This window comes from Danio rerio, chromosome 1 (assembly GCF_049306965.1).
Source record: "Danio rerio strain Tuebingen ecotype United States chromosome 1, GRCz12tu, whole genome shotgun sequence".
NCBI classification, from domain to species: domain Eukaryota; kingdom Metazoa; phylum Chordata; class Actinopteri; order Cypriniformes; family Danionidae; genus Danio; species Danio rerio.
This window is the reverse complement of record NC_133176.1, coordinates 34096843-34120782: the sequence shown is the minus strand read 5'-3', so window position 1 is coordinate 34120782 and position 23940 is coordinate 34096843. Positions and strand designations below refer to the sequence as shown.

Sequence of the window (23940 nt, the reverse complement as noted above, 5' to 3'; positions counted from 1 at the left end):
AACTTTATGCAACTTTTTTTGCAGATCCGATGTTAACATACTGCTAGTTACAGGTAGAGCTGATTCTGCTAACTACACTACACTTGCTGTTAATATTGCAATAACGTTAGGTGCATTATAAATAATTATTTGCTGAATTCTGAATGCATTTACCCCAAGCTGACGTACTTATTAGAGACCTATAGCACCTGCCTCTAATTAAGTTACCACTTTCTCAAGCTCTGTTTGAGAAGTGTCCAAACACACATAAACACAGTTATTAACAATCAGTTTTAAATTCATGCCAGCCTATCTTTTTATAATTTGTACCTTGATGATCAAAAATGAATTGCTCAAAAAATTATTTATAACCCTTGTCACGTCACATCTCACTGGAAACAGTCAACATAACAGACAACATCTGCCATTTGTAAAGTAGGTAAGTTTATTAATAACTGAGAAAAATGAGTTCACACTCTATTATCAGAATCAGAAAGAGCTTTTATTGCCAGGTATGTTTTACACATAGGAGGAATTTGTTTTTGTGACAGAGCTTCTACAGTGCAACAGAATTACAGAGACAGGACAATAAACAGATAATAAATATATAAAAAAGCAATAAGTATGACAATGAATGAATGAGTTTTCCCTACTTCCGGTCTCGATCGATGGTTTGTGAAATAGGCCTATCTGCTTGTTAAGTGGTGACGTGTTTGTGACATATGTAATACTGTTTCCGGGGCCAAGCCGCCATTCATTTAGGTAGAGAAATCATTCGTTTATGATAACGTTTTATTCATATCACACAATAAAGTTAATTTTACATAAAGTCACAGTGTACACAACAATCTCTGGGCTTGCTGCATAACAAATACCAAAATTTCGCGTGAGGTCACACTTAACAAGGGGATAGAGAGGAGGAACTACAGTATGACGTCACGTTGTAGGCTAATTGGCTGCTAGCATGAAACTGGTTCCCTCGTGAAAATCTCTATAGAATTTTCCCATAGGCTTTTCGAAGATTGCAAATAATAAGCTCTGTGTTCAAACACTGTTCATTACACTTACACGTTTTGTCCAGCCGGATAATCCTCACATGAAAATACAACTTTTAGCACTTTTGGATATTAAATTCAAACGCAAGAACTGAAAAGCTAACATTAGGCTATAAACGGACTACAGTGCCCTCGGGGCACTCGCCTGTGACAAACAGCCCCACCCTGCTACAGACAACTTATCAAGCTTATTTTTAGAAATATTGTTCAAGACAAAGAGTTAATCTCTCTGTTTATTATGTTATAATCCACGCTAGATATTATAAACAAATAAACACCCAAAAAACACATAGACCTATGTGCCTTTCGGATCGTTTTTACGTGGGAAATACATGTGTTTTGCTTTACGGTTGTTCTAAAAGTTTTAAAACTGTGTGTATAAAATGTGCCTACATAGTATTATCATAAGACATATTTAATTAAGTGTATCGCTCGCGTGCACACAGCCTGCTTACCTTAACAGATGACATAAATGAGGCGTGAGGAGGAACAAGTCTATCAATGGCCTGCAAGTTCCATCATCATGGACACAGAGCAACATTCATTCATGTTATGTCACGACGACGTTCAGCGAAAAGCAGCATATACAGTCACATCTGCTATATATGTTATGGAGAAGTGTAAAAATGGCAGTTATGACAGAGTAATATGTGCTCAGATGATGTACATGCATGTATTTTTACACATTTATTGACTCGTTTGCATTACTGAGAGCAGGACAGAGGCAGGCTGCACTGGTAAGCAGTATCCTCATAATATCGTTTAATTAAAATAAATGATCAGCAAATGAATCTGTCTCGACAGCCTTTACAAGTGAAGGAATTATCTACACACAATCTGAATTCCCAATTAGAATAATACAACAAACTCTAAAATACTATTCATGAAAATACCAAAATAACAAACAAATCCAAATTCCCAACACGAGCGAGCTGCGCTCCAGACCAGTTCAGCTCGATGACGTATAATGTCTCCGACACCACCTGTAGTCCCATTTAGCAACTTGATAGCAACCGTCTTTTTAAAGAGGCATGGCCGAATTAAAAATTCAAGAGTGTGCTGTAACTGATGTGTTTTATGTCGTAGAACAAAACGTGAAAGTATCTTGAATTTGTGTTAGCCACAGACCTTATTTAAGCGATTTTACTGAAACCCCATACAAAAAACCCATTGACTTTGGGACGAGGGAACCGGAAGTGCTAAAATGCTAACTCGCTTCCGGGTTTTTGCATACAAATTGATGTCATAGTTCCTCCACTCTATTAGTCTGGTCTGGTTCTTGTTGTGTCCGGTAGTGGAAATATGTTGGATCTTCACTGAAACACGGCACTAGAACGTTTTGAACAAAGCAAAAAGGATTTATTATTCTTTAGTGGTTTTACAGCAGCATGATACTGTCTCACACTCTTCTATCTCTGTAGATCACTGCACTCACATATAACCCGGCAGCACCCCCTGTATACAATCAATCACAGGCATATGTACAGAACACACACAATTACAGCTGAACTACAACAACAGTAGCATTCAGCAATATGAACAAAATAATACACTTTCTCTTTTCTTTCATTAATTCTTATTTTTGGTGAACAAACACCACAGCTCCTCCCCTGTAACTTCAAATCTTCACAATTTTCTTTTACGACAAAAACTACAAAAAAATAAGCTAAGCTAAGCTCTCTTACATTTTCTTTATTTATTTACAAATTAAACCTCTTGGGTGTACACCTGTTTCTAACAGGTTGACTATTTACAGTTTCAGTTTTAGGTAAGTCAGCCATACTTCCAGTTGCCAACTCTTCCCCTGATTTTGTCTCAGGTACTTCAAAACCTTGTTCAACATCCACATTTATTGCTTCATCAAGGTCCCACATTCCTTGTTTCATCACACCATCTTGATTTATTTGACTGTCACACCTTCCGCTATTACCCAGCATCTGATTCACATGTCGTTTTACACATTTCCCATTTACATCAACCAAATACAATACTGGACCCAGCACTTTTGAAATGGTACCAGTCCACCATTTCTTCCCTCCCCTGTAATTTTTTACCAGAACCTTCTGACCTACAGTAAAAATTCTGAGTTTACGGGGTTTGGTCATCATTGAAGAATGCTCACTCTTCAGATTTGGTGAAAACTGTGGTTTGAGAAGAGACCACCGTGTACGAACTGATCTTTTAAGGAAAAGTTCTGCAGGTGTTTTGCAAGTAGTAGTATGAGGAGTGTTGCGATAACTGAGTAGAAAATTTGCAACACAATGACGAATTGTTCTGTTCTGCGCAACTCTGTTCTTTGCAAGTGTCTTTTTAAAATTCTGCACTATACACTCCGCTAACCCATTTGATGCTGGATGATACGCAGGCGATTTAATGTGCTTAACCCCATTCAACTGTAAAAACTGTTCAAATTCTTGGGAGGTAAATTGCGGTCCATTATCCTTTACAACTTCCTGCGGAAGACCATAGGACGCAAACAAATTTCTTAACACCTCAATAGTCTTAGCTAATGTAGTTGTTTTCATGGGAATGATTTCAGGCCATCTAGCATAGGCATCCATCACTAAAAGAAACATCTGCTGATGATCTTCTGCAAAATCTAGATGAATTCTCTCCCACGGAACGGATGCCCATTTCCATGTATGCACAGGCACAGTACAAGGCATACTACGCTGCTGTTGACATGCATCACACTAACCCACCAAATGTTCGATATGGACATCAAGATTAGGCCACCAAAAAAAAAAACTTCTGGCCAATGACTTCATTTTTACCATGCCCCAGTGACTATCATGAAGCTCATTCAGTAATCTTTCCTGTAATTTCTCAGGAATTAACACACGATAGCCCCTAACCAAACAATTATCTTCAATAGACAGTTCCATCCTTTTAGAAAAATATGGCTTTAGGGCATCATCCTTTATGTATTGTGGCCATCCATTCATTACATGTTCTTTCACTCTTCTTAAAACAGAATCATTTTCTGTTTCGTGTGCAATTTCTTTCGCAGTAACAGGCAGTTTCTCCAAATAAGAAATTCTGTAAATAGCACTGGAATGCACAGAATCATCCCCTTTCACGGGCATGGGATTTGAATTGTAATGTGTCAAAACTTGATTTGACATTAAATGTCTTTTTGCATTTTCAAATGCAATTTGACATTCCTTTGACCATTTCCACTTTACACCCTTATGCAACTGTTCTGTCATGGGTTGTATGAGGGTAGAAAGGTTGGAAATGAATTTGCCATAATAATTTAGCAAAGCTAGAAAAGACCTCAATTCAGTTACATTAGTGGGTACCGGGGCATTTTCAATAGCATCTGTTTTTTTTCTTTATTGGATGAATACCCTCAGCATCAATGATATGTCCTAAATATGAGACACTACTCTGGAAAAAAGTACATTTGTCTTTTCTGACTTTAAGATTGTAAGCTTGCAGTCTCTTTAGAACTCCTTCTAAAGCATCCATATGCTGTTGTGTATCACTTCCAGTGATCAAAATATCATCAAGGTAACAGGTTACACCCTCCATACCTTGCAATACCTGATCCATGATTTTCTGAAAAATCGCAGGTGCACTTGACACCCCATACGGTAATCTGTTAAAGGTATACAACCCCTTTTGTGTGTTAATGGTCAGGTATCGTTTGGAATATTTCTCAAGCGGTACTTTTTGGTACGCCTGAGATAAATCCAACTTGGTAAACCTCTGACCCCCTGACAATTTGGTAAACAAATCCTGAGTTCTTGGTAACGGATACTGTTCAACTTCCAACCAAGGATTAATAGTAACCTTGTAGTCTCCACAGATCCTTACAGTATTGTCCTTTTTAGGAATACACACTATAGGAGCAGCCCACTCACAATAACTGAAAGGAGAAATCACCCCATCAGCTTGTAGTTTTGACAACTCCCTATCAACCATCTCTCTCCAGGCATACGGTACTGGGCATGGCTTACAAAACTTAGGCACAGCACCATTTACAACATGAAGCTTTGCACCTATGCCTTGCAGCATCCCTAATTCAGGCTGAAAAACAGATGAATATCTGTCACACAGTTGCTGCACCGTCTCAAAAGTGAGTTTGTTTACACGTGACCAATCTAGATTGAAGCGACTAATCCAGTCTCTTCCTATTAGAGAAGGCCCATCCCCTTTCACCACCAACAAATCTAAGCAGTGCTTTTCATCTTTACACTTTACTTGTACAGTTATCTTCCCTTTTATCTCCAATGTTTCTTTACTGTACGTTTTCAACACACATGTGGCAAGAGATAACTTTACCTTGTAAAATCTGCGCTAGTACAGTTTTTCTGAAATCACAGAAACCGCCGCTCCTGTATCAATTTCCATTTTTACCCTCAGACCATTTATCCTAACATACACATTGTATGGTTTGTCTACCTGATTTACATTTGAATCAATAACAAACAATTCTGTCCCTTTTATGTCACTGTCACTGAAAACTCCGTTAGCTGGACGCTCCGTGTGTGTACCGGGGTCAGATTGTGGCAAGCGGATGTTGCATTCAGTTTCATGTTGGTGCTGCAAAGTCTCTGCATAACTTTCACTATTGCTCGCGACCCCCGGATCAGGCGCACCCTCATTCGGCAACAGAGAGGCAACCAGGTGCTTGGTCCATTTGGCAGGCTTACTGTCGTTCTTTTCTTTAAGACGTGCGCGCAATGACTGTAAAAAATATGGACGACGCGACAGCCCCTTTTCCCATTGAACGCCTTGAGGGCAAAACGCCTGCTTGACGGGCACAAACTGTCGCAAAAGACTGCTGAATATGGAGTCTGGACATGTGCAGAAGGACTGTCTGATGGAGCCAGAGGAGGAGCCGCGAAAATGAGCGCAATCGAGCTTCCAACCAAACGCTTTATGTAAAATCAACCACGCCCCCCGAACTTCTCACTTCACTGCCGGTATCTGCACTATAACAAAGGCTCGCTGATGTAAATAGAAGCACTTACATTTAAAACACAGAATAATAGCCTATACGGTTTAAAAAGGCTGTGATGTAAGCTGTTAAACTTTAATAAAAGCAATACATGCTGGACTGCAGAAATAAACAATCTTTTATACACTCTAGCCTGAACATGAGCACAAATAATATTTTCTCTAACAGGGTTGTTGGTATTTGTTATCTTCAACAATATAAACAAAATGATACACTTTCTATTTTCTTTCATTAATTCTTATTTTTGGGGAACAAATACCAAAGTTCTGTTCATCGTTGATTGGGTGAGAGCAGCTCAAGCTTACTGGCTGTGGAAATCAGCGGGCGTGGCTCATTATACTTCAGGGAAGCGTTGTTTATAACGCGCGTTTCAGTAGGGTTAAAACGGCGTTTTGTGGCAAGCGGAATCGCGTTATAAGCCGCGCTTTTTACTAACACTAAAACGGCGTTAAAAACGGCGTTTTTAAAGGTTTACGTGCATTATTTGTGGCGTTTGCAATCAGAACGGCGTCTTTAGTGGCGTTTGAAATGGTATTAGCGCCGTTTAATGCGGCATTTTAATTGTAAATGCGATTGATTAATAGTGTATTTGTGATACCTTCGGCTTGCCATAGTATGTTCTTATATATATATATATATATATATATATATATATATATATATATATATATATATATATATATATATATATATATGTTCTTCTATATATATATATGTTTTTCTCTCTCTCTATATATATATGTTTTTCTCTCTGCTCGCGCGAAACATTTTGGATTTTTGTCAGTCCTGGGGTGGGACTTGGTTTACTTGTTATCTCTAACGCTATTGGCTACTCTGCCTTTCCGGAAGTTAGCCGGGATTGGACGCAGGTAAGCTAGTTTCCCCGTTCAATAAAGATATATAGGATATCTTATCATAATGCCACAATGTGAAACTAATAGACTTACTTTCTCAGTAATAATAGGTGACGACTTAATAATGATGAGATATTTCTTGTAATAATTAATCTCATAATAATGCCTATTCTTACCATCATGACCAAGTCATATAATGACAAATCAAAATAATGAGATATATTCTTGTAACAAACTTTATTACTTGGGAGAGAAAGAGAGAGTTATACCATGTGGCAAAAGATCTCTCCATTAAACAGAAATTGGGGAAAAATATACATGGGCTAATAATTTAGGACTAATAATTCAGACTTTAAATGTGTGTTTTTGAACCATTTGATGAAGTTTAGCACCAACATTTAAACTGAACTCAAGCCAAACGAGTTCGAATTTATAAAAATCTTTTTTTTTCCTTAGACTCATTGTCCTTGACTCATTTTCTATGAAGAACAAGTCAGAATAAATTGGATGGACAATAGTATACAAAATAGGCTATACATGCATGAAGTGCATAAAGTACAAAGGTTTATAGTAAATATATTGCCATTAGTCTGTTATTCCACTATACAGTTAAAGTTAGAATTATTAGCCCGCCTGAATTATTAGGCCCCTGTTTATTTTTATCCTAATATTTATTTAACGGAGAGAAGATTTTTTTCAACACATTTCTAAACATAATAGTTTTAATAACTCATTTCTAATAACTGATTTATTTTATCTTTGCCATGATGACAGTAAATAATATTTGACTAGATATTCTTCAAGACACTTCTATACAGCTTACAGTGACATTTAAAGGCTTAACTGGGTTAACTAGGCAGGTTAGGGTAATTAGGCAAGTTATTGTATAACGATGATTTGTTCTGTAGACTTTAAAAAAAAAATAGCTTAAAGAGGCTAATAATATGGACCTTAAAATGGGTTTTAAAAAATTAAAAACTGCTTTTATAGCCGAAATAAAACAAGAAAAAAGTGGGCTAATAATTCTGACTTCAACTGCATATGTGAAAAATATATGCATATGTAAAGCCAAACGAAGATTGTAGAAATTAAATTGTTGCTCAATAGGTGGCGATAAACACCTATCTGAATCTCTGTCACTGTATTCTTTATGTTTGATTGGGCTAATCATTTTTGATTGAAGTCTTTATATGCAGGTTATTCGATCATTAACTAAAAATGAGATTGAAAAAAAAAAAAAAAAAAAAAAAAAAATATATATATATATATATATATATATATATATATATATATATACATATATATATACACATATATATATATATATATATATATATATATATATATATATATATATATATATATATATATATATATATATATTATTCCACTGATCTATATTACAAACAATGTTAATTATTATAATATTATACAAAGCTGCACTGCACATATAGTATGCATTGTATGGAAAGATCTAAAAAGCAAATAAACTCTTCTGAATACAATATTTCCTAGAAAGATCATCCCCAAGTATCATGAGCACTGCTGTTGTGGTTTATAATGAAGTAAAATACAACAAACCAGACAAGTGCTGCACGGGACAAATCAAATGGGTTCAGAAAGTCATGTCACAAGAATGCAAGTCATTATTTTAGAAAATTAATTATTATTATTTGACAGTTTTTCGAGATTGAATCCTCATAAAGTTCATAAAGTTCTCAGAAAGTTTCTCATGATTATGACTTGCAAATTGTATATATATTTAATGGTGTGATTTTTTAACCTGCGTCCAATCCCGGCTAACTTGCGGAAAGGCAGAGTAGCCAATAGCGTTAGAGATAACAAGTAAACCAAGTCCCGCCCCAGGACTGAAATCCAAAATGTTTCGCTCGAGCAGAGAGAAGAACCAGCAAGCGAGGGGAGAGAACTGAACTTGCGAGAGCGTACATCGTGCGCACAGATGATGATGTGCGCGCCCGGGACTTGTTTTCTCATGCTGGATCAGTTGAGCGCGCGCATGAAGATCCCTTGTACGCTCGCGAGCTGTAGTTTTGTCGCGTGTAGCCCTGTAATCTGCTCACGGTTCACTTCTCCTCGGCGCAAACAATACCGCTGCGCTCGATTAATATTGGCATTGATTTGCTGCCATACACCCGGAGGAAACCCACACAAAGGCAGGGAGAACATGCAAACTCCACACAGAAACGCCAACTGAGCCGAGGTTCGAACCAGCGACCCAGCGACCTTCTTGCTGTGAGGCGACAGCACTACCTACTTCACCACTGCCTTGCCTTCACAAAAACAAAAACTGCAAAAAAAGAACGTAGCTCCTGGGACGTAATTTACTCTCTCCAGAAATGTATATGGGGTACGTAATCAGAATGAGCCTGCGTTGGTCATGATAGTTGTTTCGTTAAGGCCACCTTTGTGGCAAATGCTTTTGATTGCATTTGCTAGGCTTCTTTAGCGTGTGACTGCAGTATTTATTGTTTCAGATTAATTAGTAAGACTTTTCTACTTGCTTTGTTGTGTCAGATGTGTCACATTGTGATTTGTCCATAATATTTGCATAAGCCCACATACCGTATGCATTGCATGAGTGCTTCAGCAGTGATCACTCACGGTGGTGTTCATGTCTCATAGCTCCCCTCCAAATTATTCCAAAACTGTAGCAAATTTTAGGGGTTGTGAAATATCTGTCTGGCTGCTGCTGACCTACCCTAAATTGTACACTCTGTGATAGGTATTGAGTGGGTATGGAAGAGGACAATCGTATTCACAAATGAAAAAAACAAAACAAAAACATTTGTAGTTTGTATTGAACTTAAAAAAAAGAAAGAGTGAGGCAGACATTCTTCATCACCCTCACCACTTTTAATGTAACATTTCAATTACACATACAGACAAAAATGTTTCTCTCCCATCATGTGGCATAAAAACCATTTAGCAATATCACACCTGCACTAAATTTATTCAGCTCGGTCTACTGAAGCAAATTAATCATTCAAAATCACATAATATTACTTTATGCTCTATAGGTTATCAAATAGATCAATTTGATGATTTAATCTTTGTATTTTTTATGTTCTAGTATGAACTCAGTAAAAAGTTTTTGATTTTTTAAAAATCTGTTTAATAATTGATTAAAGCCAGTTTAGCTGTTGTTTTCAAAAAGGTAAACAAATGCCAGTGATCATGAATGTGACTTGTGAGAAAATTGGTATAGTGTTTTTTTATTTTAAAATTACTTACCATAGTCTTCGTTGCTTCTGATGAAGCTGAGAAGAAAATTACACTTTCTCATATAGGTGTGAACTGTTCAAGGACTCAACAAGTGTGAATTGTCACATAAAAGAATTGAGTTGAAAACTTACATTATATTCAATAATATAACACTTGAGTATCTATTACTTACAGTATTGCTCTTTGCTTGTCCAAGGTAACCTGAATGTTTTATATTTTAAAAAGTAATGCAATTCGCATTCACGTTTATTCATAATTGAAAGAAAACTACAAAATATAATGATTTGTCAGTTTAATGTTGATATGTTTTATTAACAGCCTTAGTAAACTTGTAAAAGTGACATACCTAAAACTCAATAGACTCACACTTGGGAATCTGAACCACAGCCGATCGCATTTCCCACAAAGCCTAGATTTTTATGGAACGAAGCAAAATTGTTGACTAATATCGTATTATTTATCTATGGCATGCAAATGTATATAATTAAGTGTATTATTATTAAGTGGGCTGTTCGCTGTTCATGTAAAATTTGATCATGTATCCAAGTCTTTTACAGTAATAAGTATCTTATAAGTATCTCCTAAAATAAGTTTTCTTTTTTTTTATTTAATGTTATTTGTATTAATCAGATTTTAGTTAAATGTTCAATGTTTTATGTGTATAAAATGAAACGAAAATTAAAAGCAAGACAATCAATCACCACTAGGTGGCAATTGGGGCCGAGAGAACATTAAGTGATGCATTGTAATACGGTTGCTTATACTTAAACTCAATTACAATATTACAAACTTTGTCAGACATCAGACTAATGTCATGAATATTTTACACTATATACAAATGAATATGGTTCATACAGAGAAGGTTATGATTATCTCAGTCCAAGCTGATGTGGAATTGATGTTCATCAAAAATGTAAAACATTTTGTTTTGTTTTGTTTTATCTTAAATGTTTGTATAAGAAAGTATTTTCATGTGCTGATAAATACTAATTATTATTATTATATTTATTATTATAATAGTTATGATTATGTACAGAATACTAGAGACAGATATGTCAAAATAAGGAATTCCATGGCTTAACTTTATACACCTTTTATATAAAAAAAACAAATTTAACAAAAGCTTTATAAAGGCTACAAAATAATTTTTTAAAAGTTGTATAAATAGTTTTGATCCTGTGTGTGACTATATAGTTCAGGAACAAACCTGTTTATACACTAAAGTTGTATCTTTTAATCTCTTTTTATTGTTTATATAACCATTTTATTAAAGAATGCCTTAAACTGTTAATGTTTGAGACATTTATTATAAACAAATTATAATTTCTAGTTAAAGTTCATTTTAAATATGCAAAAAAACTTTCAAATATCTTATTTGATAATTATGGATTATTGATAAATGGAAATGTTTATTTATTCATGAAAGTGCTTTCAATTGTTATTCCAACTGAAAACAATTATACTATGACAATCTATCTATCTATCTATCTATCTATCTATCTATCTATCTATCTATCTATCTATCTATCTATCTATCTATCTATCTATCTATCTATCTATCTATCTATCCATCCATCCATCCATCCATCCATCCATCCATCCATCCATCCATCCATCCATCCATCCATCCATCCATCCATCCATCCATCCATCCATCCATCCATCCATCCATCTATCTATCTATCTATCTATCTATCTATCTATCTTTCTTTCTATTTATCTATCTTTTTCTTCAACAACAGAAGATTATTTTAAATATATGTATTGTTATCTTTTGCTATTAATATTTTGAGTTAATTAAAATAATATAATGTAATTTAATTATATGCTGTGGTTCATTTTCCTGATCACAATGTTCAACAGCCACTGAAACACTACTAAGCATGCCCACACTGTAAAAACGCCAACTTTCAAAAAGTCCTCTGAACAAAGATTAATAAGTTAACTGAATTTAAATATTTTCATTTGAAATGCTGACAAATAATAGTTAGTTTGTTCAACAAATATGGTGCTTCAATGTGAAAAACTTAAAATATTTCGTTGAACTAATACAAAATTCTTAGTTTTGCGTTGATGCGTGCCCTTCTTGTTGGCGCATGCGCCTTATAAGCTTCTGGCGCATGCGCAATTTACTTCCATAGCTCACTGCAGGGGGTACCTGTCACGTGCGCGCGACAAAACGAACCATCTTTCTTTCTGCGGAGCTACGTGTCAATCGTTTTCATAATCGATTGTATATAATTGTATACATGTTTTTGTGCGATGTGCTACCCATCTGACTGCCCGATCTATTTTACCAGTGTATTAATGATGTGAGAGACCGTGATAGAGCGGTTAAGAGTAGTGGTGGGCAAAGCGAGGCTTCGTGAAACACTGAAACAGTCGAAGCAAATGTGTCGAAGCTTCGAAACGTTTCGAAACCTCACTCTACAGTGACATTTAGTGGTCATTTTTTATATATATTGCACTGAAACAGCTTCAGCAAAGAACGATTGAACAAATTGAGGAATTAAACCCCACTTTGTGAATGTGGAATCCTTCAAGTAACATAGTACAGTGGTTAAGGTGTCAGACATCCATGCAGGAGTAGTAGATTTCGAAGCCAGTCAGTAGCAGTTGTTTTAAAATGCTTTAATACCAGATGGTAATGCTTTGCTCTTGTATCGTTTTGTTTCAACATTGGTCTGATATCCGAATAAACAATTTGTGAATAAATATGTCTTGTTTTTGTCTTAAAACAGGGTTGTTGCTAGATCAAAAACGGTGGCCTGAAGTTATCAAGAATTATTTATATTATTCATTAAATTTCCCATTTATTGTATTTTATTAATGTCTACCCAAACCCTAAACCCAACCATACTGTAAAAATATTTATTATTGTTTTACAGTGTTACAAAAATGATGCTAAATTGATGGCGTAACTGTAGCTGTATCCTATTTAGGCTACACAAAACAGAAACATGATTAAAATACATAAAACCATGATTTCGAAGTCGGGATTCGAACCCAAAACATCATGCTAAGCATAGAATCAATAAGCAAACCCACAGTGCTCTAAGCCATTTGAGACGAAGATAATATGGAGAGCTTGGCAGTCAAATTAAGATTCACCAGGTCTCGAAACGTTTCTAAGCTGATCGATGCTTTGAATCGCTTTAGTCACGTGACTAGGTGTTTCGAAACACTTCAGTCACGTGACTTGGGAGCTTCGGATCATGCTTCGGTGCAGTGATTCGAAACACTTGCGCTTCGGGATCTCGACACTGTGTCAAAACATCAGTTTCACGTCAGCCATCCCTAGTTAAGAGCAGGCCAACGACGTTTCTGCTAAATCATAGGTATGTATGTCTTTTTTTGTTGTCATCTAACGTTATATTATTTGATATGTTGGCTTTGATGTGCGCGTGTATCCTAATACGGAACTATTTGTTATAATTTAGCCGTGAGTTACTTGTTTCGTGCACTTGGTTTTGGCTATTTACATCAATAAAAGTTTAGAGTGAATGTATTTGAAACAAATAGCGATTTCAATCGAGTCATTTGCTTTAATAACTCACGATTAATACAATGAGTATCATATAACATACCAGATCAGGTATCCAAGTCAAATATAACATTATGTCCTGTTTATCTAGATTGCTGTCAGCATTGCGCACATCATAACCTTTTTTCCCTTCGAACCAGAGCCAGTGGAACAAACGGTGACGTGTTTAACTGTGTAATTTGTGTGAAAATCGTGTGATTTTCATGTAATTCATTGCTTGATTTGTTAGCTCGACTAAATGTCTATCATATTCAGACCAACTTGCTTTAACAGTCAGCTAGCTTTTATTTACATAAAAAATATAAAGGGCTAAATATATATTTTTCTTTCTTTTTGCTCAAAAGGACTGAAATATTGACAATGACATAATTCAATGCAAGATTTCCTTGAGGAGGTGAGACTTGTTATCATCAGTGAAATTTGACGGTCATTCACCAGCAGATGCAAGAAACCTTTTCTCTTTGCCCAAAAGAAGTTGTTGAGATTTAGCCAGGAAGAAATTAGAGAGAGATAACCTGGACTTTAAGGAAGAGGTAAGTCACTATATTGCAATTGCTTTGGTTTCATTCAAGGTAGTAATGATAATGCTAAAAATAACAAACAACATTATTATTATAGGTAATTCAAAATACATCTGTATTCAGCATTTGAACATTTAAATATTTACATTTACATATATATATATATATATATATATATATATATATATATATATATATATATATATATATATATATATATATATATATTATTATGTGTAAAAATTAATATGTATGTTTTTTTTGTATATTGTAGATCTGCACAGAGTTTTCTCAGATCTGTAATGTAGATCTCCTGAGACAGTTAATCGAGTGACTTGATAAATATACAGCACCTCTCCTGAAACTCTACAGAAAAGAAGGGATTCAATGGGTCCAGAGATGGATACAACTTTAAACAAGATGGATGAGCAGGTACTCATTAAGATTTTTTTTTTCTTATACACCCGTCTGATGTTTTTAACATGTGCAACATATTTTGTCCTGTCAAGAATTTCATGCTCAGGTAATACAGTCTAATAAAACGTAATTGCAACAATTTAATTGTCCAGCCCTTTTGCATTAATTTTAATTGTGTCAAGTTGTGTTTTGATTGTGAGATGGAAGTAAGATAAATAACAGATGTTTCACTTGTTTTGAGTGACCATTTCAAATGAATACATTCAAAGAGGAAAATAGAAAATAATAGCTGTAGTTTTTAACTCAAAGTAATTGTCACATGAAACTAAACATTTTTCTAAATTTGCCAACACAACCATTATCAAATTCCATTGTATGGAAACCACAAAATTCTTTTTTAAAAATAAAGCCATGTGTTTTTTCAACAGCATGAATAAAATACTATGCTCATTTAAATGTACTAAGTACATTTTTACTTACAAAACAATAAGATTGTAAAACACCCTTTGTAAATGACTTTCCTTTAGGTCACTGTTATTGTCACCGATCGAGAAAGAGCAGCTCTTGAGGGATTGCCAATTTTTCTTCGTAAAAATTCTGCTTGCTTTCTCAAGATATGTCTTGTAAGTTACTTATTTTCATACCCTATTCTACATTTATTAGTCTGCTTGGTAACACTTTTAATAGCTGCACGCTATAAATAATTTATTTAGTATTAGCGAATAGTTAATTTATTTTCTGTTAAGCATAACTCTACATGAAGTGCTCAATGATTGTATTTTTTTTAACTTTAATGATTCATTTGTATTACTAATTTAAGTATTGCATTATTTACAAACCAGTTATTTAAGAATACTTGGTGTTTTTAAGATCATTCAGAATGCTTAAGTACACGATTAATAAACTATTCAAATTAACATTTAAATATCCTAATATTAAGGTATGTAATAATAGTTACTTTGTATGTTAGTATATACTTTATGAGCTTAACTTCATCCAGTTGTGACCTAATCTAAAGTGAGGACTATTTATGCTTTATAAATCCCTTATGAATGACAATTAAAGGCTCAGTTATATTATAAACAGGACAATAAACAACTTTCACAATTGAAACTGTATCAAATAAAAGTAAATCTTTGCAATTTTATGTAAAATAAAAGTTTAAAAAATTGCTAAATATTAAAAAGTTGTCAATATATTGTTCAATTATTATATATTATAGACTATTCAAAGTGTTACTGTTTGTATGTACGAAAGTATTACATGTTTTTATTTTCTTTGCATAATAGTAATAACATTAATAAGTAGTAATTAATATTACACATCAATTAATTTTCCCATTACTTAATCTCCTATAAGGACATGGACCCTGAAGACCACAGCACCAGAGATTAAAGGATTGGAATCTTCACTGTGGTGGAAGATGATAATGGCACTTCTGCATCCCTGCAATATGTGATGAACCTCGCTAAAATCTTGGAGGAGGCCATAGTACTTCAGGATATCACACATCTGCCTGCAGCCTTCGCTTACTTGTTCAGCCTCTTGTATAGACTGAATATGGAACACCCAAAAGAACTCAAATATACTTTTTAAGTGATTCAGCATGTTTTATGGAGGTTGGTGGCACATGATCTGCGAGAGTTCAGTTCATTCATTCATTCATTTTCTTTTCGGCTTAGTCCCTTTATTAATCTGGGGTCGCCACAGCGCAATGAACTTGTTTTACGCAGCGTATGCCCTTCCGGCTGCAACCCATCTCTGGAAAACATCCATACACACTCATTCACACATACACTACGGACAATTTTAGCCTACCCAATTCACCTGTGCCACACGTCTTTGGACTGTGGGGGAAACCGGAGAACCCAAAGGAAACCCACGTGAACGCAGGGAGAACATTCAAACTCCACACAGTAACGGCAACTGACCCGTGACCACTTCCTAATGTGCCACTGTTTCAATGTTTTGAGGTCTGTTTTTGGACTTTATGTACTTTGTTGACAAAAGTGCAGTACACTTTAAAGACTGTATGAATGGAGTGGCTTTTAGGGTTTACTCTGATTAGATGATTGTATATTCACCTGGTTTGAGTGTTTAGACACACTAATAGCTTGGTTTTAGTAAGGTTGCCAGTTATTTTATGTTGAGGCAGTGTACAATCTTTTCAAATCTGGAAACATTCAGTACTAGTTGTGTACAAACTAGCCCAATGCTGAACACGGCTAATGTCAAATGCTGATTTTGTATGCAAATGTTTTGGATTGTGATTTGAACACAGTTAAAAATAAAAAAAAGTGAATTGACTATTCTTGTGTATTTAATTTGAATCCTAAAAATTAATAGTAAATGCATAATGAATCAGTTTGTTTTATTTTGTTCAGTAAACTAAAAAAATCTTGTTGGGTAAACATAATCATTTTTGTTCAGTAAACAAAAGATCTTGTTGAATAAACGTGAAAATTTTTGTTCAGCAAACAAAAGATCTTGTTGAGTAAACATGATAATATTTGTTCAGCAAACAAAAATATCTTGTTGGGTGAACATGACATTTTTTGTTCAGCAAACAAAATATCCTGTTGGTTGAACATGATATTTTTTGTTCAGCAAACAAAAATATCCTGTTGGTTGAACATGATATTTTTTGTTCAGCAAACAAAAATATCCTGTTGGTTGAACATGATATTTTTTGTTCAGCAAACAAAAATGTCTTGTTGGGTTAACATGATATTTTTTGTACAGCAAACAAAAATGTCTTGTTGAATGAACATGATATTTTTTGTTCAGCAAACAAAAATGTCTTGTTGAATGAACATGATATTTTTTGTTCAGCAAACAAAAATATCCTGTTGGTTGAACATGATATTTTTTGTTCAGCAAACAAAAATATCTTGTTGGGTGAACATGATACTTTTTGTTCAGAGAACTAAAGAATTCAACAAAATATTTTGAGTTCACTGGTCTTCAAACCCTGTTTGTTGAGTTAACTCAAAAAGCTATGTGTGATAGGTTGCCTAATTATTTTAAGTTTACTCAACTTTTTTTTTTTACAGTGCATGAATATTTTTTTTATATATTAGCTGGTAGTTTTTTTTTAACATTTACTGTATTTTTTAAATGAATCAGTTTTATAATTTATTAGTATTTTGTTTTGTCAAATACTGTTATGGTAATACAATATTTTTATATTTAGCCTACATGATTGAACTGATGCTCATGTTTCCATAATGAACATATTAAATATTGCATTTTGTATAGTTTGAATATTTTTCTGGTTTAAATATTCAACAACAAAGAGATTGAAAATATATAGCCTTTACCATTGTAATATCAATTGGCATAAATTGAACAACCGTTTATATTAGCCTACTTGTTTTTATTTTTGTGTTTTTTTGTGAAAATTGCGTTGTTTATATTGTAGTAATTAAGGTTGTAATAACAGAAAGTGACACTAACTGTTAAAAAAGGAAAAAAAAAACTCTGAACAGATATTGTAAAAAATATTAAATGCTGATTTGTCAACAGGTAGAGCTGTTTAAAGAGTTTAATCAAACAAGCACCTTATATGCATTTCAGTTTCAGTTTCATGCCTATAGTAAATAGAGGAGGAGCTATGAAGTAAACCATGGAGAAGAAGGACAATAGTTCTGATTGGACAGAGTCCATGTACCATCGGCAGCCACTCCTCTTACTACCGCGAAACGACACGAAAATCTTAATAACCACGTGAATATATAACTGAACAAGTTCCCTACAAGCTTTCCAGTTACACGCATCCTTGGGAATTGGTTTTATTTGTCAGGATGGGATGCGTTTTGGATATTTCCGCCGGGTGGTGCATTTCACGGATTTCCCGCAGAATTAATTTTCTGTAATATCTTGCTGAATTTATTTGAAAGGCTCCACAGGACGAAACGGTATGTTTATACATTTGTCCAGTTGGTTGAACATCTAAGTATGTTTTTACGAGGTGGATTGTGATTAGGGTCAATGGGGTTGAAGAAAAGAGATGATAATATAGTTCAGGGGTGAGGGGTGTGTGATTGCATGAATCCTTTCGGTCTGTGCATTTGTGTAGGCTATGTATGAAAATGCATTCAGATTAAATTCGAATATCAACAGGCTGTCGATAAGCTCGTGAATAAGTAACGCGTTTAAGGTCTAGTTTATTAAGAAGTGGGAGGGAACAGACTTGTTTAGGTTTGTAGCCTACCTTTGTTTATTTTGCGCCCGTTTCCTAGAATAATACAGTTTAGTACTGGAAATTGTCATTTTTCTGTGCCTTTAATTTGTACATTTGTTAAACTCTTAAGTATTTGTGTAAATCTTATCCATACTTGTATGCAATATTGTAAATAACGCTGACAGTTGACGTTTGGAAATATAAGGTTAGCCTATAGGTTTGTAATTTCAAGACTGTTGAGTTGTCTGTTTCAGGGACTTGCACAGGAAGGTGTTCAAGGTTTCCTAGAAACTTGAGGTAAATTTCGGCTGTCATATTTGGTTGGATTGCTTGTCTGCCTGCTTAGACTTGATTGAATGATCGTTTGGGCCTAGTCTCACTTGTTTATACCCAAAGTTGTTATTATGTAACGGGTAATGTTGTTTTCGGTTGCTGTTTTGCTCAGTCGATCAAACAACGCACAATAGTGTTTAGTTGTTTATTTCTCTAGATGAAACAGCATACCTTTACGAATTTATTGTGTAATAATGACGTAGTAATTATATCTTGAAAATAAAGTGTGTGTAAAAATAACTGAAGGCTTGAAACATTGTTAAAATGACACAAAGTCAAACTTCCTGTTTAGGTCGAGTGCTTTTGTCCATTGTGTCAGCACACACACACACACAGGCGCACAACTGGCTTTGAGAGAATCGGATCTGAACATAACATGTTTTGTGGTTTGCGTATGTTGGAACAGTCCCTGTTGCAGCTTATACATTGGTATATTTTTTAAGTATTTAATGCGTTAATCGTATTTAGCCTACGTGATAAAATGTTACGTTTTGTTTAAAAACGCATAAGTAGAATATCTGCTGTCGTTTTCAGATGTTTTTTTAAAGCATTTTACATTTATTATTGTTGTAGTTATTATTATAGCCTATTTTGTTTATTTGTTTTCTGCTTATTGTCATAGATTGTGTTTAAATGTTTGAGAAACTAATCTGCTTTGTGAAGGCTTGCGAATTTCTCTGAATGGTAAAAATTATCCAGTGAGGTTTAAAATATATTTTATGAAAGTTTTATGTTTTTCTGTTAATGTAAATCATATCTGATAGATTCCAACACATCAGATATGTTTGAATAACAGAAAGGTTACCGCATAGTTTCAGCTACTTAAAGCAGAACCACGTGACCAGCTTTACATTCTTTCTATGTGGCCAGCCTGCAGTTTATAGCAAATGTCTTTGCTGCCTTTTTAATACATTCATATTTTTTTTTTTTTTTTAAGAAATCATTTTAGCAAGGATTTTACTATGTAATCATGATTAGTTGGGATGAAAAGGTAAATTTAAAAATCTTAAAACTCCCATATAAATTTGCTAAATTTGATGAAATGAACATTGTGAAAATGGTTTGCTTCAGTGTTCAGAATGATCATGACCCGGTTTTTGATGTCACAACATGCAAAACCAAAATTAACAGACTGATCTAAATGTTTGTGAAAGTAATGTTATAAGAATCAGATAACTCGTGCATTAAACTTGTCAAATATTCATTCTTGAGTGAAGCATTTCGTTCGGTTTTGAGAGGGAATTGTTAGATTCACATTTTCATTTTTACATTTGCAGACTTTTTCAGCCCACAAAAAACAACATTATTTAAGTTATTGGTTGTATTTAATAATAAAGTGAGATCCCCCACTGTCTTCAAAGCACCTTCCGAGGTTAGATGTTGGTTAAGAACATAATTAGGTTCACTGTAATGGTTGTAAAGCACACACTACTACTTGCAAACTGAAAATTTGTGTCGTTTAAATAGGGTACATTGTTGTACTTTGTGTGGCTATGGAGCTGCATTTGAACCTTTTTTACAGTCCAGGTTTTAAACTAATTTTCAATTTGTTTGAAACTGTTTCTATATTAAACATTTTATACAAGCTTATTGTCGTACATTTTAATCTACAGATTTTTCAATTTGTTGCTGTGTTTGTGGCAAAGCATTCTAATTTCCCAATTAAATCTATTTCTATGTTTTAATAACAACATAAACAAAAATTTGATGTCAATATTGTGTAATCACTAATGATATTTAAATTATAATTAAATTGTAATTATCCTCCATTATTAACACTTAATAAATTGTATGAGTTCTGTTTGTTTGCTTTTTTGTTTAGTTTGTATGGTTGATTTTATTTTAACCATTTTAAGTTTTCAAAAGTTTCAAGTAAGTTTATATTGCAGTGTAAGTACATGAAAAAAAAAAACATTCCTGATGATCAATTAAATTGCAAATTGTTATTGCAAAAGGGTCCTATTTAACTCCACAAGAAAGAATCAGATCCATAATAATCACAATTATTGTAATACATTTTGATTCATTTATTAAATATATTATTTGGTAATAATTGTACATGTACAACATTGTAATAATAAGTATAATATTTATAATAATACTGTACATTGAACACGATACATATTTAGATTCAAACATTAAATATGTTGATTGGTGATAATTGTTAAAATCTGAAGAGCAACATAATTTCAGCAATATCACAAAAATGCACAAAACCAGAACTTTTAAGGTTCTTTCAGCTTTTGAGTATACGTTTTGTATTAAATTTGTATTTTAGTTAAAAAATAAAAATAAAAAATGTTGCCTGCTCCACTAAATTGGGTTTATTTTTAAGCTGGGTGTTAAAACAAATTAAATCAGTGCTTTTAAATTTCATGTGAATTAGAAATACAGATCGTTTGAGAGTGTGTGTCAGCAAAGTTATACAGAATCAATCGATGATTTGATCAAAATTATCAAAGCCATTTAATAAACTAAATTAAAAAAACAAAGCATTAAAATTAATGGAGCTTAAATTCTATAGAAGCAAAATTATTGATAGTATAAGATATTTATTTAGTTTGCTGTTTATATAATTAGTTTATAATTATTATCTGAAAGTAAATTGCAAATTGTTTAAAAATCCAATGCTCTTTTTATATCTTCACACAAAAGATGCTTGTTTTGTTTTGCTATTTAACTAAGTTGAAATAACTCAGTTAATAAAACAATTTATAGAACTTTCATTTTTTTTTTAAGATTTAAAACCTTTTAAATTAAATTTTTTGAGGAGGTAGTGACTTTATTTATTTATACATGTTTTTGCTGAAGTACATTTTCGGAAAGACTTTTCTTTATTAAATCTGCATAGATGCGGTAGTGCGGAGACAGCGCTACTACAGTCAGTGGAAGTGGGCCAAGGCACCCGGCTTGTGTGTGTGCGCGTGCGTGTGTGTGTGTGTGTGTGTGTGTGTGTGTGTGTGTGTGTGTGTGTGTGTGTGTGTATGTGTAACTAGAGCCGAGCGGATCAGATGCCACGCTGTGAACAGGACTTCAGTTCTGTCACCCTGTGTCATCTGATGCAGAGGAATCCTGTCACAGAACACATGTTGAATGTAGCTATCATGATTAGAACAGCAGATGAGTGTGGGCAAATGCTATTTTATATTAAGTTGGCTAGTCACTGTTTTTAGTTTATGCACAATGATCTTGTGTATTTGGTCATTAATATAAAGATTATATATTAAAATATTCTGTTTTCTTTATTCGTTATCCTTGTTAGGATTATAAATTACAGATTTGTGTTTTCTTCCTCTGTAACAGCATTCCTTTTCTGCTAATTAGGGCTGTGTAAAAATAGCAGTTTTCAGCAGTGTGATATCTGTTTGAACACTCCTTTTGATTCCTAAAATCCCAACATCAATCTTTTACTCGCATTGTTTCCAGTGTGGGAAATGTATCTGCTCGGCACTTTCTGATTTCATTACATTCTGCTGAACTGACTCACTCCACTGCAGTTGGGATCCTGTTGTTAATTAAAATGTTACATTTAAATGCACTTTTTTGTATATACAAAGTTAGAAGATTTCCTGTTTTTCTAAAAAATATATATTTTACTGTGGTGGCACTTGCAGTGATGAATTTGTTCCCTTTTATTATTAAATAATTTTTATTAATTTTAACATTTCGTATCAATTTGAACAAAAAAAAGTTTCACTTAAATCTTTAGCAGAGGAAATTAACAGTGGAAATTAGAATCTCAATATAGGCAAATATGTAATAAAATCAATCAGCATAACAGTTAGCTTTAAAGAAATTGTTTTCATATTTAGCAGAAATGTACTTGTAATTGTTTCTTTGCACTTCTAGGATGTATTGATTAATGTTACTCACTAACAGTTAGGGCAATGATTTTTTAAATTCACATTCACTCTGACTGTATTCTGGTATGTACTGTGAATTCCAGAAATTGTGTCTTAACCCTGTAAAGCCTGACATATGGATTTACTATCATTTTATTTTATTTTTTAAAGAAATGGAACAGTTTGCGAAGGGTCATATTTTATTTAGGCTCATCATACTTTTATAAGCTTAAACTTGAGGAGTAAAAAAATATATATGATTCTATTCAGTCCAGCTCTTAAGAAAAGACATTTACCATTGAAATTTGTGATCTATAAGTACTGTAAAAAAGGTTGGAAAGCAGAAATACAAACTAAGAGAGGGAGAGAGAAACATTTGTTAATTTTTGCTTCATTATGAGCGTTCTTTAGTTTTTATATTGAGTCCAAAGCATACAAGGGAAGTGTATGCAGTGATGATTAAGAGAAGTGCAAACATTCATCAAAAGCCTATCAGGTAGTATTTAATGCTCATATTCTAACATGATTCTTTTTAGAAATGATGTATATAGAAAATAAAGCAAACCTAAGCTGATTCAGTAAAACGATATTGCAGTTATACTTGCACTAATAAATGTTGTGCTGTTTCATTCCAACACATGGGTAAAATATACACTGTAAAAAATAATTCAAAGATAATTTCTTGGGTTTGCTCTTTTTTAAGTTAAGTGGTTGTAAACAATTTATTTGGGCTAAATTTAAACAAACAAATTAAGTTGAATCTTACTAAATTTAATTTGCTTGTTTAAATTCAACACATTTAATTGGCTTGCAACAATTTTGCAGGCATCATTTTTTTTTTGTAGACAAACCCCACTTTTAGATTGAAAAGAAAAAAAAATGACCCAATTATTGATTACCAAAGCAAAAGTTAAATTAAATTAACAATTAAAAAAGAACAAAACTTTCTTTAACAGCTGATCACAGATGTAATAGATGCTCTTTGTCCGCGGCAGACCATTTT

At 33.6% G+C, this 23940-nt stretch overlaps 1 protein-coding gene and 1 long non-coding RNA gene across 3 annotated transcripts in view; both read left to right on the top strand.

The window, feature by feature from the left end:
• The first annotated feature begins 13335 nt into the window (after positions 1 to 13335).
• LOC137495492 (uncharacterized) lies at positions 13336 to 16886 on the top strand. Its single transcript, XR_011015330.2, has 5 exons — positions 13336 to 13435; positions 13986 to 14174; positions 14437 to 14594; positions 15107 to 15202; positions 15939 to 16886. It is a non-coding gene; the product is annotated as an uncharacterized lncRNA (long non-coding RNA).
• Positions 16887 to 18226: 1340 nt separating this feature from the next.
• The window catches only part of igf2bp2b (insulin-like growth factor 2 mRNA binding protein 2b), a 69660-nt gene continuing 63946 nt past the window's right edge, over positions 18227 to 23940 (top strand). For both annotated transcript variants that reach the window (XM_021474969.3, XM_005159949.6), the window contains exon 1: positions 18227 to 18496. The gene's annotated coding sequence lies outside the window, so the exon portion shown is untranslated. The remainder of the gene's footprint in view (positions 18497 to 23940) is intronic.